Here is a 7182-nt window from a genome sequence, read left to right on the forward strand (position 1 = left end):
TGTTTGTTGTCATAACTACTCTTTAATTTGGTGTATAGAAATGCTGATATACTGTGTATAAACATAGAGTTTAGGTCACACTATGGTATTAATTATAGATTGTTCGCTTGGCAGAGCCTCGTTGTAGGAATTGTGCTGCATCCACTTGTTGACATTCTGTTCTCTACTGGTATATTTACTCGCTATTGCTTGTTTTGCTTACGCTCAGTGCCTTACATTTTTAAGATAAGAAAATGAACTGCTATAATTCGACGAACGACATTGGTACAAAGAACTTCGTTGAAGTCACATGAGCTGAGGTTTTATGGAAGCTGTATAAATTTATGCTAATAAGAAGGAGGCTGACGACATGACAGACCAAAACTAGGTTTAGACCATTAACAGTTATTACACTGCATTTTTCGTGAGCAATTGAAATAGGAAGTGACACTTGACACAAAAAATACTCCACATGTTTGCTTCTGCTATGATTCTTGAAGTGATGTACACACTGTGAAATATTATGATCATTCACACTCCGTAATCGTACTTAATTACTGAGAGTTATTCGAACTAAGTCTGTTAGAGGTCATGTATGCATTTCTTTTGTTTATAATTCATAATGAGCAGAAGATTTGGGTCAGATGGATTACACAGAGGTTGTGTGTGGACACTGTGTCTTCGGATTGTATGGGATGCTGAATTGAAGTTGCATTAGGATTTTGTCTGTACTTGTTCGAGGAGACTGACTAGAGGAAAGAGTTGTTATGGAAGTGAAATGATATTGGTGCTGAGGTTTATATGTATCGACGTATTATTAAGGAATTGAGAGTATATGAAGTTGATGATTATTGGAGTTTTTGTGGACAAGAGGTAAGGTAAATGATATTGATGATAAGAGTTATATGTATCGACGTATTGAAGAAGCATTAGTGACGTATTGAGATTATGTGATGCTGATGATTATTGGAGTTTTGGTGTATAAGAGGTAAAGTAAGTGAGGAGCATATTTTTTTTTGTTGGTCTTATGGAACAAGGAGGATGAAGATAGCAGACTAGAACACTAAAATAGAAGGAAGATAATCTATACACACACTTTGTTAATTCACTAAGCAGTATATACTTTTTTTGGAGAGAGGAAGTAATTGCATATCTTGGCTCACTGACAGTTGTTCAACAACAGTACATTTTGATCTGGCTTGGCAAACATTGGTCTTGACATGATGACTATGACGTTGACTAACTATTATTGACTGTTATACATTGCTGCCAGTACTACTTGATACACATGATGAACATCAGATTTAGACAGAATTTCATTTACACAATTAACACTATTCAGTTACACAGTAGTACTTAATGTGGATGAGAGATGAGTGAGTGTGCTCTGTGTGTTTTCCTTTACTAATCCTAACCACCTATCTCCTAAATATTATCTTATTTGTTTATAGTGGCTTGCACTGACACCCATGAATATTATAGGTTTACTGGTATTTGTGTATTGTAATAGTTAATAGGACAATTATCTGATATCATTTGTGTGTTTGTTATGATTTGTATGTTACTGTAAAAGCATTTGTATGTGCATTCAAACTATTGTTCATGCCTGACCTGTCTGATTAGTGAAGATAAATATTCTGAACTGTTACCTGCACCTTTCAACATGATGTGTGACATTTGGTCGTGTTTAATTTCTGCTGATGAACTGTGTGATCAGTGATTTTTAAAAAAAAAAAAAAAAAAAAAAAAATTATGGACTGTTACCTGTACCTTTTCTACATGATTGGTACCACTAGGACATGTTTAATTTCTGCTCATAAACTGTGATGAACAGTGTGATCAGTGTTAGTGAGTTTTATGGAACTGCTTCTGCTGAGAGATGTGACTTTTTGCTGTTTGCACCTACTCAACATTGCTGGGTGCCTCTGATGGACTGCTTCTCCTGAACTAATGTGACTTGTTGCTGTGTGTACCTCTTGAACTTTACTGGGTGCCACAGATGGAACTGCTTCTACTGAAATGATGTCACTTGTTGGTGTCTGCACCTGCTCAACATTGCTGGGTGCCTCTGATGGACTGCTTCTACTGAAATAATGTCACTTGTTGCTGTCTGCACCTGCTCAACATTGCTGGGTGCAACTGATGGACTGCTTCTACTGAAATGGTGTCACTTGTTGCTGTCTGCACCTACTCAAAATTGCTGGGTGCAACTGATGAACTGTTTTTACTGAAATGAAGTCACTGGTTGCTGTCTGCACCAACTCAACATTGCTGGGTGCCACTGATGGACTGCTTCTACTGAAAAGATGTCCCCTATTGCTGTGAGCACCTACTCAACATTGCTGGGTACCTCTGCTGGATTGCCTCTACTGAACTAATGTGACTTGTTGCTGGGTGTCCTGCTAAATTTTACTGGGTGCAACTGATGGACTGCTTCTACTGAAAAGATGTCACCTGTTAGTATCTTTTTTTGTATAAACTAATCATTGAAAGCATTTTATGTGAACATTTGTATAAACTGATTTTTTTGTATATTGTGTAAACTATTATGTAAAGTCACATGTATGAAAAGAAGTTGTATTGCTTACTGTATTTCATATATTAGGTTAGTAAAAGGTCAGTGCAAAGCCAAAATTTTAACTAATTATGTGATATTTAGGTATTAATATTATCTTTTATTTTTGTCTGTATTTTTTTGGACGAATTTGGTGGTATTTTCACCACCAATGCTGGCAAAAATACCATCAAATTCTGGCCTGTGGAGGAGGGGCATATGAAAGGTGGCTACACTGCGCCAGAGATTGCGCCAAAGAGTACTATTAAGCCGCCTCCACAGTGCGTGTTAAGAGTTCGTAGCAGTCAGTGCTAGTAGAGAGCTCGTAGAGGTCAGTGCTTGTGAAGAGATCGTAGAGGTCAGTGCTTGTTGAGAGATCGTAGAGGGCAGTGCGTGTTAAAGAGTTCGTGCCGAGATGTGCTAGTGGGCACTGCTTGTCGTGAAATCGGAGGGATATGTTGTAGTAAAGAGTGTTGTTCCATGTTGTATGCAGTTATTTGATGGGAGAGATAGCAGATGTTATTGTAATGAGTGCATTTCGTCAATATATATGAAGGTAAAAACTACAATGTTCTTTTATTAATTGTGTGTCTGAAATAATGCGTCACTACAGGTTCAGTCAACAAAGCATCTGGCTTGTGTTCTTGTATTAGAGTGAATTCTGGTTTTCTTGCGTAATTATAGTTTTTCTAAATTTCTTTTGTCACGTCAGCATAGTTGATATTTAAAAATTCTTGTCTTGTTGGAAAAGAACCGTACCAGATGTGGACGTTGAGTCACACTCCCACATACAGAACAGTTACTCTTGTGCTTATTGGTGTTGTAGGTTTTATAGTTGCTGGGGACTTAATTAATTAACTGTGTTTACGAAAATTTTCTTACATTGTTTGTTGCAGTCAGATAGCGTAATAGTACTAGTCAGGGCCAACCGATTACGAAACACAGCGTAATCGGACATACAGCTACTAAAAATCATTTTCTATCATAATATTTAAATAAGCCCCCATGCAACCATTACATGACGTAGTCATACTGCATCGTGAGCAAAAACTTGAATAAGAGCGATGGAAAAGGTAGTAATTCACAGCGCCCGAGATTTAAACGAGAGCAACGAGCGGTGAAATGTATTTAGACGTGCAGCTGTGCTTAAAGCAGAGCGTACAGTAACAATTATATGTGAAGCGGCTAACAGCTGACCGTAGGGGCAGAGTGAGCAAAAAGCAAAGTCAAATTCGGTGTCACTTTTAAGGACAGCCCTACAGCCGAGATGCGCAAAGACACAGCGAACCGCGACGGAAACCATTTTGGAATTTAAGCGAATCGGCACCCATGGAGCGCAGCCAACGGGACAAAATACAAGAATACAAAGGAGTACCTATCAGCTGGTTACTACAACGTAAATCAGCTACAAACAAAACGAATAGCGACATTTATTCCTCAGCCAGAGACTACACTGTAAAGAACACTAATTTTAAGAGTATTTCTTTAGGTTAAGCGTACATAGTTTTAAGAAAAGGAGCGCATCGAAGCAAGTAAACTATAAGGAGATTAGAATACGCTAAACTTGGGAACTTAACGTAGGCTATTGAAGGTACATTGTTGGAAATAAGGATTCAAAGTAGAAGAGAATATACACAGTAAATGACCGGCCTGACTATACACAACAGGATTAGGACAAGTTTAAACGAGAAGTAATAACATGTAGGCTACATTTAAAAGAAAACAATTAGCACAGAACTTAGAAACTAAGTGACTTACATACAGCACGCTAGTAAGCGACGAAAGGTAGAATGAAGTACACACGTAGAAAAATGCGTGTGACTGAGACGTAAACTATAAAATAACATATCGTACAAGATTTAACGAGAGGGGCAGTTGTGCACTTACAGAACTACACTTCTTTACAGACAACATTAGAAGCAGCGAGCTTAATGTACAGGGAGAATACATACCCACAAATTTGCTATTACTGAACTCACTTACGGTAACTGCTATTAATTACATATTACCTTATAGGAATAGCATAACCTGGAAAAACTTTAAACTGTAAACATGAATCGCACAACAGGCGAGAGATAAGTTACGTAAATACGAATACAAACCAATATGCAACAACGTAATTACATGAACCTTAACAAAATGATTGAGGTAAGTACTGTATGTTTAAAACGGAATATTGGGTAATAAATGAATGTCACTGCCGGACAATACTAGAAAGTAGAGAGAGTGTCAAAGATTTTAGATTCAACTGGAGGTATTAATTAGTTAATCTTCGTTTGTGGAGGCATATCATACATGGAGTGAAACTAGGAAGGAAATGAAAGTGTGTTAGAGTAGTATGAGTTTATTTATATTTGTGGGAAGAAATAAATAGGGCGGTGGTGCTAGTGTGAGGACCCCACAGGTAATATATGGGTATAAATGAAGATTTATGTGGAAGATTTTTAATGAATAATTATATTGGTATACGGCGATGGATATGAAGATGAATATTACAGAGGTACCTAGGAAAGGGCCACGAAAGTGACGTTAGAAAGAATAGATTATATAGTTTTAAGTCTTAGAATGAATGATTGTATAAGTGTGGAAAGCGAAGTATGATTATACATGTACGGTAAGTAATTGTGAAAACGAACATCTGGAAGAAGTAGTGAAGAGTAAAGAAAAGACAGTGAAGGCAATAGTACAAAGGTAGACGGTACATTTAACGTACGCCACAGCACAGGAATTTGCTACACATACGCCAGAATGAAAAACAACTTAGTATGAAAGCTATTTCCTTAGCGACTAACTGTTACAGTTTCAGCAACTATAAGGTCAATATAAATGAAAATACGATATACAGTTGGTACGAGGGATGAACACAAAATGCAGGGAAACAATATTTTCTACACTGAGTTCTTGACACACGCAGAAGTACATTTAGCATGCGCACTTTCTTTTTTAGCGGGAGTGAATCGCGAGTGGAATTACACACGACAAAAATACAGTAAAATTACCGGTCACACGTTGTGAAGGTAATGTCGTCGCACCAATAAGGCAGATATACAGCTTGAAATACATGTACATGAATGTGAAATATTATGACGATTAACAAACAGTGGTGAATTCGGGATTATCAAGGGATAAAACATTCCTCATACTCGCTCACAAATGAGGACTAGTAAATGTTGTACACAGTATGACGATTTTTCAAATGCCAAGGATAGAATAAGTACACTAACGACGCACTACAAGTAGCATTCCTAGAAGTAGCTTGGTCTCTGAAGCAGACCCTAGAAAATACTGATGATGGCTGGTGACGCGCAGGTACAGGTCTACCATCATCATCCAGCACAGAAGCGCACAGTATTACAAATATTGGTGCACCGAGCAAGAGTAATATCAGACGATGATAACCTGCCCTATGAACTGAGCCACCTACGCAAGGTTTTCAGGAATAACGGCTACAGCGCCCATCAAGTGAAAGAAGTGATTTCTGGGAAATATCAGAATAAGACCACCAACGAAGAGCAGGTAAAGAAACTTGCTTTGCTCCAATTCTGTGGCTCTGTGCCGGGCAAGATAAGCCGCCTGTTGAAAAGACACAAGATAAAATCAATCTTCAGGCCTCCAACGAAATTCCGTCAATTACTAAGACCAGTTGAAGATGCAGTAGGTCTCAGAACACCTGGAGTCTATGAAATACTTCGTGAGTGTGGCCTGAAGTACATCGGACAAACTGTGCGCACTGTGGTACAACGCAGGAAAGAACATGAGAGGTATTATCGCCTATGCTGTCCAGAGAAATCTGCGTTAGCTGAACATGCGTTAGAAAACGGTCACCACATAAAATTTGACGATACCTCTGTCGTGGCTCGCACTAACGGCTTCTGGGACAGTTTAATAAAGGAAGCTATTGAAATAAAAATTACCGCAAACACCCTGAATAGAGACAGTGGCTTGCAGCTCAGCGCTGCGTGGGATCCAGCGATGGCGCGGTTGAAGAGGGCACATCGAACGCCGACTCAAAACATGCCCATATATGGCAATGTCACGGGCACCAGTGACGTCACAGCCGGCACCTAGCGTATATAAGGGGGCACCAACAGCCCACTGGCTGTCATACCACTTGACAATGGCCAAGGAGTGCTTGGCCGTAAGCTCTTGTAGTTTTAAGCAACTGACGCGGTTGGAAACCCGAGAACATTTAATTCAATGGTGGAAGGATAGTTTAAGAAATTTAAATTTTTTCCTCTGTTCACACTATACAACTGAACAAATGTAAGGATAAATAACAAAGTAAGACGGTAGCGCAACATGGACGTGCAATTATGTAATATACATGTATGTGAATTTATTTATGTGTATGAATTTGCAATGGACAAAGAAATGATGCTTTGTAAATATGTTTGTTGTAGCATAAGGGTATTAAAACTCCATCGACTTGCAACAAATGACCGCACTATGAGCCCCAATGTAAATAAGGCTACTGTATACTGTCTTCCTAAATAAAGAGACTTATTTACGACAGTATACAGTAGGGGGGCGTGGTGTACCTTTCGCATTTCTTGCTTTAATCTTTTTCGTTTTCTTCAAAGGCAAAGAGAAAAGCTGAAGCGGTAGCCTAGCGCAGAGCCTGCGCTATCGTCATGTGCTGATTTTCAAAT

The sequence above is a fragment of the Schistocerca piceifrons genome, chromosome 5 (genome assembly GCF_021461385.2).
Source record: "Schistocerca piceifrons isolate TAMUIC-IGC-003096 chromosome 5, iqSchPice1.1, whole genome shotgun sequence".
NCBI lineage: Eukaryota > Metazoa > Arthropoda > Insecta > Orthoptera > Acrididae > Schistocerca > Schistocerca piceifrons.